The sequence below is a fragment of the Venturia canescens genome, chromosome 8 (genome assembly GCF_019457755.1).
Source record: "Venturia canescens isolate UGA chromosome 8, ASM1945775v1, whole genome shotgun sequence".
Taxonomy (NCBI): domain Eukaryota; kingdom Metazoa; phylum Arthropoda; class Insecta; order Hymenoptera; family Ichneumonidae; genus Venturia; species Venturia canescens.
The window spans coordinates 14,585,513-14,597,713 of NC_057428.1; the positions used below are offsets into that span (position 1 = coordinate 14,585,513).

At 47.8% G+C, this 12,201-nt stretch overlaps 1 long non-coding RNA gene across 1 annotated transcript; it reads right to left on the bottom strand.

Moving 5' to 3' along the window:
* Positions 1-2,387: 2,387 nt before the first annotated feature.
* Positions 2,388-4,828, bottom strand: LOC122415005 (uncharacterized). The gene is made up of 2 exons (XR_006261845.1): positions 4,397-4,828; positions 2,388-4,330 (listed from the first exon to the last, which is right to left on the bottom strand). It is a non-coding gene; the product is annotated as an uncharacterized lncRNA (long non-coding RNA).
* Between the last annotated feature and the right edge of the window lie 7,373 nt (positions 4,829-12,201).

Genomic DNA, 12,201 nt, shown 5'->3' on the forward strand with positions numbered 1-12,201 from the left:
AGGTGCGAAACTCGTGGCCTACTACCAAGTGCACCGTGCATGTGTACCGATGCATTCAGGCGAGAGAAAGAGAGAGAGAGAGAGAGAGAGGGAAAGGGAAAGAACGACGGAGAGAAGGAGGTTGAGAATGTGCGAGAAGCACACGTGTAGGCACTTGCGTATATCATCTGTCAGCACTCGGAAATCCTTGGACTATGAAATTTTAACGAGACCGAACGTCAGCTTGGATTCGAACGAGCACGAGCGAACCGTAAAAGCGAGTATTCGATATACCATTTTACCATTTATGTATTCCATAAATCCATTAACAAACATCATTAAAATTCTAAATACGCTTGCTTTACTTTCATAAATGTTGTTCATATATTCAACGCTTGACGGGGGGAGCTTTATTTATTTGCTCGTAAACTTCTTCCCGAGGTGTTTATGAACATTGGCTCGTATCCTCGCTTCCATAATATCGATCATTTCGAGCCCCCGATATAATATCAATACTCCGGAAGTTGAACTCGCGCCGGTGGTACGAGCGGGGCGATAAACGCTGTTTTGATGAATTCGCTTATCAGCGAATCTCCGAACCTGAGCGCTCGCATCTCGTTTATGCGTTTGACATTCACCGTCGGTTGAAGGCTGGGCGAAGCTTCCGGAAGCGAAAGAAACACGGGGTCGGAGCGGTGACAAAGAATATTGAAAAACTGAGCAAGCGCTTTGAAAATACGAGTTTTGAGCGCTGCCCAAAATCGAACTTTGCTGTTTTCCCATTTTCTCAGGCTCGTTGGAGCCCCCGTCCAGTTCCCTTCGTCCCGAGGGCTTCGACAGAGTTTTTGTGCTAGTTGGTTCCGGGCCAAGCCTCCGGGGATGAGACGAACGTCGTATTTTTACAGCCGATTTCAATTCTTTGCTCACTGATATTTTCTCTTGCTTGTTTCACTCGCTCGGTACGAGGGAATCAATAATTGCGGAGGAATTGGGCAAAACTGCTGCAGCGAAATGATCGTCGAAGGACGCCTCGGGCCGCGGGAACGAATCGCGAACGTCCTTCAAACACCACCGTGACCAACTTCCTTCGAATTCAACTTTCCTTCAGACTTGCCAAGTTCATTCTCGCGAAAGGTTGAAAAAAATCTCGGAATAAATTCACCCTCGTACTTACCGCGTCCGGTTTTTTATTGCCGATAAAATTATCGAGGCGCACAATCCTTTTTAATTCTGACAATTGTAGCCGAGCAGAGTAAAGCGCGCCTCGCTGAATCGTGTAATCTGGCTCAGAGAGGATAAAGTTATATGTTTCTATGGTGCGCGCGGAGCTTTGTCATTTCCAGTATGAAAACGAGCTCTCGGGAGTTGAGACCTTTTCGCGGTGCTCCATCCCCCTCGACGCCGCCGTGGCATTAGCTTCTCGTCTTTGAAAAATAAATATTTCGCGAATGAGGCTGCGGATGTGAGGAGAAGCTTTGGGACTGCGGAAACTTTGGATAAAAAAAGATCTTCAGCAGGAAAATTTCGTCGGAAAGCTGCTTCAGTTTTTTTTTCGTGACATTTAAATTGTTTCTGGCTTTGAATAATCGAGCTCACAAGAAGCATTGAAACTTTTTATACGCTCAATGGAAACAACGTTCCGGCTTTTAATCCTTTTGAAAGATTCAGCCGATCACGAGTCGAGGAGCGTTTTCATCGAAAGGTCAAAAGTTTAATCTAATTGAGGAATCTCGTGGATTTTTGGGCTCAACGAAATTGCACGAGTTCGAAGTTACTTCCGTCTCTTTAACTGATAATCTCTTTTGCCCCTGGTTCACGCACGATGAGTAATCGCCGCAATGAAATCTGGGCCAAGCGCTGAGCACATCCGCAGGTATTTCGTCGGGAGACGCGTCGATGATTTTCTTATAAAAAAAACTGGAGTAAAAACCTTGCGAGAAGGGTGACGAAGCGAAAGAGACCGGATCGAGGGTTTCGAGAGGAGCGACACACACGCGCGCGCTCCGTTGTCTATCGAGCGATCCTGTTTGACAATGGAGTATGGATTTTATAGGTCGTTTCGATGTCGCCGCTCCGTTCCAAGGGAGCTCGCAGCTATTATTTACTGAAATGCTAAAAACTCATCGGAGAACAACGTTATTTTTCGATTCGAATCGATCTCCGAGTCCGTATGGAAATTGGAATGGACGCGACCGGAGTGGAAAGCGCACGAGGCCAGGCAAGCGGTTCGTTTGAGTTTTCCGGCGATTTTCCACGGGCGAGTTTCCCCGGGGGGTTACCATGCCCGGCGAAGAGTTGCCGGGAGTGTTCCAAGATCAGAAGAGCCTTCGGAGCCACGGGGAAGCTCGAATTTAAGCAGCGAGCTACCTCCAGCTCGTTTTCACGAAAATTCGTAGTAAGCCGGAGTGAAATAATATCGAAATTGAGTATACACACGCGAGAGCGCTCTCGACTGATGGAAAAGTCGATCGTGCAACGTTGTTGATTTGTGCAAAAGGTTTTCCTCCCAGCTCACAGCATCAGCACATTTAGCTCCGTATAACGCGCAAGATTTTCTCTCTTTCTTTCTCCTCTCGGTATGATCGTTTCTTCGCACATGCCGGGAGTGAATATAGCACAGGTTGTGTGGTCATACGCTCGTGGAAAAAAGTGTACAGGTAGAAGCAGCAGCAGCAGCAGCCTCGCGAAGCCAACGGAGTGAATACACTCTATCGTCATTTCTAATTTTAGCACAAAGGGTGTGGTATCTCTTTCTCTCGCCCTCTTGCACCCTCCTCGCTCCTTCGAGCCGCTTCTCTTTCCCTCTTGTGTGCGCTTGAAGGGATACCCAGTGGCGTTAACGCCGGAGAGCTCCGCCACTAGAAGCTTCTCTCGTGTCCGGTCCAGCGTCGTCGTTGGCTTCGAAAAGGCGAGCAGCCTAGTATTTCGCTTATTTTTTACATTGCCGATTCGCAGCGTGCTGTCTCAGCGTGAATTTTCTCGAATTATGTAATCTCAGCCGCGGGTGGATGCTTCGCCGGGGAAGCTCCTCGGTTGGCCAGCTCGCTTCTCGGGGGCTCGCGGCGGTTCTTTCCAGCGGCTATTTTTCCGCGACAGTCGAGGGATATTAAAACAACGGTGTTCCTCGATTGTTTTAACAGCGAGTTCGAACTTCAATATTTGCCAAACACACAATTGGGGCACTCGTACAATGAGTTTTCTCGGAAATAGTCTCGACGCCCCGCGACTCGATTTACCAGAGGCTTCCCCACTTGATAAACTTCCCCGTGTATTGGTCAAATATTGCCAGGTGTTTGTTCGTCCGATATTGGCAAACGAATGCTCATAATATTGAAACACGCGAGAGAGAACGGAGCCGCCTGATGATGCGCTCGCTTTTCACGCGGTTCGAGCAGCATCGAGCCGTTCACGCTATACTCTGGCCCGCAGACCAGGCCTGCCTTATAAATCCGCGTTTCTACTTCCCATCTCGCATTTACCGGGCGATCCCAGGGATCTGGAAACCAATTATTCCGGCACACATTTCGGCCGGGTCCCCTCATCCGAGATTCGTTGCTCGGGAGCTTTCTTTCCGCAAATAACACGAGAATGGAGCGCCGAGCGTGGACGCACCCTCGGCATAAATATTCCATCCGAAATCGATGTGCCGGGCGAGTACTAAAACTAAAATCGAGGAGGAGTTTGATCGAACATCCCGAGAGGAAGAATGCTCGCGTTTAATTGGTGCAAGTACAGACAATGAAATAAGGCGGTTTTCACTGATGCTGGAAGGATGCGAGAGCTCGTGTAATGCGGACTCGTTAGCACGAGCATGCCCGGCGGAGCTTTCGTTGGTATGGAAATGTCACTGCGAGATCGCCTTAAGCTCGCGTCTACACACACGAATGTCAGTGCTCTCTGTGCATGGAATGAGATGAGCGCGTGCGAGAAATAATTAAAGCGGTCGTCACGAGCACTCTCGACGTTGACTCCGCGCTTCGCTCGCCCGCATCCTCGTCCCCGCTGCTGTCGTCTCTTGCGTATATCTCCGCTTCATCCCTCTGCTCTGCTCGCGCGGGACTCTCTCTCTCTCTCTCTCTCGTCTCCGCGGGTAAGCTATCGATCGCCGCGCACGAATCCCACTCACACGCGATTTTTCATGTGTTTTATATCCACCGAGAGCAAAACTACCCTTCTCGGCTCCACCGGCTCGTAATCATCTCATATCGTCGGATATTTTGAGCTCTCGCTCGCCCCTGCGCCCGGACGAAACGGCGACGAGGACCCCTGAGGCCGCGCGGTTCTCGCTCTGTTCGGCTTCCAACTGTTCATTGACAAGCTTCGCTCTTGCTCGCGCACTCTGAAAATTCCACTATAAATAGCACCTTTAAATATGAATTTATTGAATATTTATATTCCGAAGGACGTGCAATCTTACCGCGGCGTCGATACATTATTTATATTCCGGCCTCTAGCGCCCGACACGGAGCTCGCGAGCGAGTTCAATTTTCAACGAGCTCTCTCCGCACTCTGATGCTTCAATTACTCGAGTGCGATCTCGTTTTCGTGACACTTTTTAGTCATCGCCCAACCGAGAGTGGGTTTTCAGCTCTTTTATCTGCCCCGGAACTATATCCCCGAGGACACTTTCGGCTAATTAGTATTGAACGTGCAATTTTGGAAAATCTTTAGAAGCGATGCGGCGGCATGGAAATTCCGCAGGAGCGGGCTCACGAGAGCGGCTGCGCTTTCTGAAGGGTTGCGGAACCGAGCCCCGGGACTCCAAGTCCCGTGCGTCGGGCCAGAGAGCTTCTGGGTAAAAACAGGTTCCCTCGATTTCGGAGGATTCGCCTCTTCGTTCGGTCTTCCGTCGAGTATCGCGTCAAATCACTCGATGTCTAATTTTTCTTTCCCATTCGAATTGGCCTAGTCGAGTGCAAACGCGGTCACTGTTTGATTGGAGTTACTCGAGAGAGAAAAGAACGAGCGCGACGAAAGTATATGAAGAGCGGATTTGGGGCCGTTGTACGATAGCGTCGAGTGGATATTCTGTAACGAGTTTAGTCATCAGCTATAAAAAGAGTGTGGAAGAAGAGAGTACAGTAATGAAAGGAATTTTCACTGTGATAAAGCGAATGAAACAATGGGCATGTACGGGATTGTAATTGTGGATGTAGAGCGAGTAGCAGGAGGCCCGAGTGAACGAGGTTTTGACGCTATTGATTTTCCACGCCCGGGAAATACTGCCTCACACCATTCGCAAACGCCTGAAGATGCCTTTAGCCGGTTCCGTAACCAACGTGAATAACTGTCCGAAAAATATTCAGCGCGGAGGGACGAATCGGGGAGGTGAATGCAGCGATAAGTTGGCGCCTGAAATATGCGATTCCGAGACGCGCGGGGTGTGCAGGCGATGAAAGAAATTCTCATCGTCGTTTTTCGTCCCGGATTCACTTGCGCTAAAGTATTTTAGCAGGCAAATCGATCCCGAGCAGCGTCCGACTCCTCGCTTTTCTTTGTCCGCGATCGATCGATTCGTCGACTGAAAAAATGATACATTCTCGAACACACGGAGCGGCGCCGCGCACGTGAGCGGCGTTTTGTTGCTTCGGCCATTGAAGAAGCTGAATGCGAGCTGAGGAAGGCGATAGCGGTGGCAAATACGCTGGCATACTGAAATAAATATAAATAAGAATGAACTCGAACGAGGTTTCCATTGAAACACGCTCTTTTCGACCGCCCACGCGCCCGGAGAGAATAAATATTTCGAAGAATTACAACAACGTATTCGGAGATCCGAACAACCGATTCTTCGGTTGCTCGTCCTCCCATTCGGGCTATTTCGAATTGATTAATGGCTCTCTCCTCGATTATCCCGACTCGCTGATCACTTTGAATATCGATGTATCCGCCCACAGCGTGTCCGAAGAGCTTCTATTTCGTGGAGCTCGATAAATCGTTATCGGAATTGAAGCTCGTTCGCGCTCGGAACTAGAAAAAACCATGCTTCCCTTCCCTTCGTTGGTTGCCCCTTAATTTTAGAAATCTTCCTTACTCGACTTTGAAGTCCTCAAAAAAATCGCGTTCGATCGACATCAAATTTTTGCTAATCGCATTCCTTTTCCCCGGAATGAAATGACCATGAAGCGTTCCGCTCCAAGACGCTCGTCGTCGCAAACTGCTCGTGAGTTTTCCAGATCCAACTCCGCCTTGCTAATTGTCCGACCTTCTCAACACTGCGAACACAAAGGTTTAATCGAACCGCAAATCCCTGATTGAAAACCCCATCGGATATATTAAGGATAACAAATATTAGAGTGACTCGCTGTGAATCGGGGAACCCACGCGACTCGTCACAGACATCAAGATCGAGAGTGTTTTCCCTTTGGTGGCTTAATTCCAATCCGCGATAAGTAGACGCCTATAGAAGGAAATATTATATCAAGGATGTTGTCGATGGGATTCAGTTTATAGGTATTTCGTGAATATAGAGCCACAGCTAACCCTCGGCACCAACATCCGTCTCACTTCGTTGTCAGTGTCTCTTGTCACTGTCGTTCTAAATGCACCCACGATATATCGGGCCACCTATTAGAATTTCGTATTATGGACGGGAGAGAAATGGCCCGGCGCACTACGTCGGCATAGTTTCGCCAATCTCAATTGTCTCACCGGATGAAATTCTGTCTCTGTTTCTCGTTTGCTGTCCTCCCGGAGCCTCGCAGGTTGGACACTACACTCGGAATTAATTCCCTTCTCTGCTCTTGTCACATTATCGACCGCGTAATCGACAGGCAACCCGACCCCTGAGCCCCCGTGCTCGGATTCCCGCCTAGGTTCGTACGAGCACGTCTCCGTCGTCGATTTTCCAAGGGTCTTTTGCGCTTCCCGAAGATCGCAGGGTGCCTCGGAGACAAAGGCTTCGCGAGGTTTCGAGCGATCGAAAGTACCGCTCGGTACGACCGCGGGACGACATACGTGGAAGCTCATTTCATTTTCCGGCACAATTTAGTAGCGAAAAATTCCACATTCCCCCAGCCGCGTTCGTAATCTTTTTCCGCCTTTTTGGTACCACTCGTGCGCGCGCGATTGCCAGCAAAAGGAAGGGCCGAAAAGGGAAAAGAGTTCTCCTGGCTCACGTCGGGGCTGAATATGAGTCAGATAAATTCGTGATTCGCGAGTGCGAAGCACGAGATTTTATTCCCATCTCAGCGCGTCCTCTCGCCCCATTGGACCGGGCCCGAGATCCACCGTAAGCCAGATTCATGACGGAGACGTGAATGTGCCAATGGGGATGAAAATAAGGGAGTGTCTATGAGCTTTTTATTATTGCGAACATCGAAATATACTCGGGCATGATAAGCGCGGAGCCATGGAACTTCGTCACTTGGAATCTCGCAGCTCAACGGAAGATAAACCGGAGGAAAAAATCTGAGTGAAAATATTGATAACGCATTTGTCAGCCGCAAATTTGCAACCCGTACTGTCTACACACGCAGCTGCTATTCGCAGAATTTTTAACGCGCGTCCATGTCATAATCCGTTTTCAAACGTTTGGCATAATTAAAACACGGCAGAGATGTCTAAAAAAACAAGTTTTTATCAATTACATCAATACTTTCTCATCCGTTCTTCATATTTTATTGCAGGTCCCTAGTGTCAGTTGCGTGCATCGGAAAACGTAGTCTCCGATTTGGAAAAGCGCGCGGTTGCAACGTTGCCATTGCGAAACTAACATATGGGTTAACCTTCCAACGGTCACCATATTTCGAGAGAAAAATCATTAATCGCGAACTTTATAAGCATTGAATGGATTTTACGAAGCTGTAAACATTCTTCAGATATTTTTTTATCACTTGTGAAAGTTTCTGCAAGCATAATTTGTCAATACGTGCAAATTTCATGAAGACTAGAAAACCCCTGAGACCCGTGGGGAACTGTGTTAATTTGAAGAATCCGTTTTAATTATTTTCTCTCGAACAAAGTATCCTCGTGCCTCAAAAATAATTAACAGGACATTTTTTTATTATTCATTACCCCATCCAAATTTTTCAATCGAAATTTCTTTGTTAATTCCACTACCGGACGAACTTTCTCAATTTCGTTGCTTGAAAACTCGTGGGGATTGAGGGAAGCCAAAATAATGAAGTTCTTGCACAAAAATAGGCGATCTCGAACACGGAGAAATTGAGGTGGGCGTTAAGATGGTTAGGCACAGATAAATGGGAGCAATGCTCGCGCCATCGACGAGATACGAGATCATTTGTCTTCCGGAATGGCCAGCAGCTTTATTTAAACGTGAATATAAATTCACCCCGATAAAAAGCAGTAGAAAAAATAATGTCGTAGTTGACGCAACCGAATGGAGTTATGTCAGAGGAGAATGTGGATCGAGGATCAAGCGAGGATCCGCGGCCACAGGCGCATTCGACGAGGCTGCTGAAGAACGATGTGTCCGATATTTGCCACTGTCTCATCCGCAGCGTTCTCGTGTCCCTCTCGTCTGCCCCGCACAGCTGTTACCACTACTCAGCATCGGGTGGCCCCGCCGGCTACGTCGCGACGCTCTCTCCGCGTCCCGTTCTATTTATGCACTACTTTGCTCTTGCCGGCGCGCGGTGTAACAAAACAGCAGAGCAGCACTGAATTTACTAGTGTAGCGAGCACATGAGCCAGCGAACACGACCGACTCCGAGGCCACGCACACACCGAGGTCTCGCTCTACGAATCTCTCGGCTCCACTCACACCGACGCGTCGAACCGGAGTTTCGATAACTTTGCTAACTGGGTCTCTGGACGTTTCGATAACTAAATAAAGACAGGCGACCTGACGCCGGTCGCCCGGCTCTCTTGTCGGACCAAGAAACTAACAGCAATTACGGAGCCCGACCGTCGGCGTTCTCGATCGAAAATTACTCGATTCATTACTTGTCGTTCGATCGAGACAGTTGCTTACCTCCGAGCATCGAATTTTCCTCGAATTTAGGCTTTTTATTTTATTCGAGCGCCCCCGGGATTTCGGGGACTTTGACAGTTCTTTTTGGCTCCGAAGATGTTGAGCCATTTTTTTGGGAGATTTGGGTGAGAGCGCATTCGTGATAAAAAGTCTAAACGGGACGAACTGCGAAGTTGTTTCGATCCGATGAGCGCAGGTGACTCGAGTTTAGCGTAATTTACATTAGAATCGAAGCTCTCCCTGTCGGAAAATCGCTTGGCGAGTTGACAGACTTGCGAAAAGTGCGAAACTCTTTTCCCTTTCGGGTTTAGCAGCGACTAGTTTTTCGCTGGATTTCAATAAAACAAGATTTTCTTTAAATATTCCTCGTTTCATTGAATCTCTGGAAATCGTAGTAAAAAAATTGGAGAATTCTAATGGTAAGTTTACTTTTAATGGGGAAAACCAAAGCGAGGTTAAATCATCAAGACAATTTGTATCCGGAGCGTGGTGTCGCGCGAAAGCATTGTAAATTTGTTCGGGTACGAAGCACACGCGTTAATACTCCGACACATAATTTTGCCTCGAAGTGCACTTTCTCGGTTCAGAGGGAAAAACCATGGAAAAGCAGCACACGCCGCGCGTTTATGCAGGGCTGCAGCACGAGAGAATACAGAGAGTTATACATATTTTATAAGACGAGAACTCGGTGAGTTATATAACAGAATAAGAGGGATGGGATAAAAAGAGGAAAAGGAGAGGGCCGAAGCGAGAGCGGGCGTGACTCGTCTCGTGTGCGTATTCGCTCAGTTTCGCGAATAAACACAGAAAATTAGAGAAACTCGTGGCTTTCTGTGACAGTTTTATTTATCACCCTACTCTTAATTGCATCATTTTTACAGGGGCGAAACGAAGAGATTGTTTTGAAAATACGCAAGATAAACACGATGGAGGATGAACGAGTACGAGAGCGAGGCTTGAATAAAGAATCACTCCGAATTATTATCTCCGGTTAAAAGCTCAAGCTGCGTATTTTCGAGGTACGAATTTTACAATCTCGTTATGAAATCGTGTGCTAGATTGGATATTCGTCGATGCTGAGCCGCGGAGCGGAGGGTCGAAACAAGACTGCCTGGAGGCCGAAGCTCTCAAACTCCCTACAAGAGATGTTTGAGCTCGAAAAAAGGTTAATTCGTTTGGTGCTGGTGCTGGTGCCGCAACAAGTGAAGCTCTAAAAAACGTAACTCGATATTCACGCACTTGCAACGTTAATTTATCGCGAGCGGGAAGCACGTGTAGGAAGCTCTTTCGTCTTGATCGTGTTATGAATAAACATCCGTGCTCGCCTCCGTAATGGAATATCATTTCGCCTCGCGAGGCGCGAACGCACCACCTACCGGAGAATTATTTATCAATTTAAATAAAAAGAGGATGCGAGGATCCTCGCATATTTTATTGTGTTGGATGGGTCGGGGCGTGCAAGAGGCTTTTACGCTACTCGATAATAAAAACAACACACTCCTCGCTACCTTCGTGCATCGATGTATAGCGGAATCGAGAGTGCGAAGCTCTTCACCTGCACGCTGCTCACCCTCGCCACCCTCCGCACATCCTCCTCTCTCTTAGCACATTTAATAAATACGTTTATCGCTCGGGTGCCTCCCGTCCATCGGCTGAGTGGGTCCGATGACGTCACCGGGACGCTCCTTTAACGTCAAGCCAGAGCTACAGCGATAAAACGAAACAGCGAGTCGTGCTACCTGTCAAGCCCACACCGACGCGATAAAACTCGGCGCGCGCGCCCGCGTGCCGGCTTCTGACAAACGAGCGGGCGTAACCAGCCACATTTAACGTCTCCATCTGCATCTCGGCTACGACCTTCTACTCGATACGTTCAGACCCATAAACGTGGACGCCCATCTGCCTCCGCATCTATGCTAGGCTCGAATTTATCGCCGGGTTGACTTTTCCTGAGACTAACCCATCAAGTATTGACGACTCTGACAGCGATCCCTGACTCCGATCCACCTACTCGCGATCAGACTTTCTCGTCGGATCCACAAAATTAGCCACTCCACCGCGGGAGCGTGCGCGGCCGAATATTTTCGCTGAACAATCCTCGTGAACTTGGCTCTGATTTTGATCGAGTGGCCGCGAGTCACCGATCGAACTTGCGACGATAACCGGACCAACGGGGTTCGCTCAGACGACCTGGAGTCGGTTTTCCAGGGTTCGTGGAAAATTGACGCCGCGCAGATGGACCTTTTCATACTCTTCTCGATGCTTTTCCCCCCGGAGCGATGGAAATATGACTTTCAATATTTTCGATCTTGTTGAGTCACGGAAGATCACACGAATGTAATAAAAATAATTATTGCAGAATCTACTGTGTAGTTGCTGAGAAAACAATTGACAAAAATCACATTTTTTGAAGGGTTATATGCACAGACTCTTATGGCAAGTGCACTCCCTGTGCGATTTAATTAAATAGGATCCTCCCAACTTTAGAGAGCCGAAAACGATAATAAGAAAATATAATGTTTTTAGATGTCAACGATGTCTCGAGGAAGCCTGCTTGTTATCGGTGAACATTACTTGAGAATGGGGAAAGAAAAACACTTGTTTGAGGTTAACGAGTAATAAGGACACAAACGGTGGAAATTGATCAATCTCAATAAATAAGTTAGAAATAATTTGAATAATTGTGAGAATAAATTTTAATCGTTTCTTTGATAACGAAGAGAGCAAAAAAATTCAGTTGCTTTTTTGAATCTCGTGATCTTCCTTAACAGTGAGAGAATCATCGCGAAGCTGTTCGATGGTCGTTTTTCCTTCGTATGCAAACAGTCTCGGCTGATGTATCTAGATGAGTGTTTGTCTGAATGTTGAAGGATTAGAAGGAAGCTTTTCAAGCTCCTCATAAATCTCGAGAAGAATAATGCGCGTGTTTGTCGTTCTGAAGCAGGGAGTCGGGGGTTTGTACACTGCCTGAGAAAAGAAGCGGGGAAGATTTACGAGTGTATTTTGAAACGATCGCGTTCGCTGTTCGCGGATGTATGAAGTTTTGAAAAGCTCGCAAAATCCTGGGATCTTGGGCCTCGAGCTTTAAAGAGCGATCGTATCGACTTTTCATCGCGCGGGTCAATGTAACGCTTTGACCTTAACTCGCCACCTTTTTTTTCAGCTCGTGCGCGGTCGTTACTTCCCTGCCCTTCACGAGACTCAGGCAACTTTGCGTGCCTCTGCGTTGTGTGAATAAAATTCGTGCGTTATTCGGCATTTTCTTCTACGCAACATGGCAGCCCCTG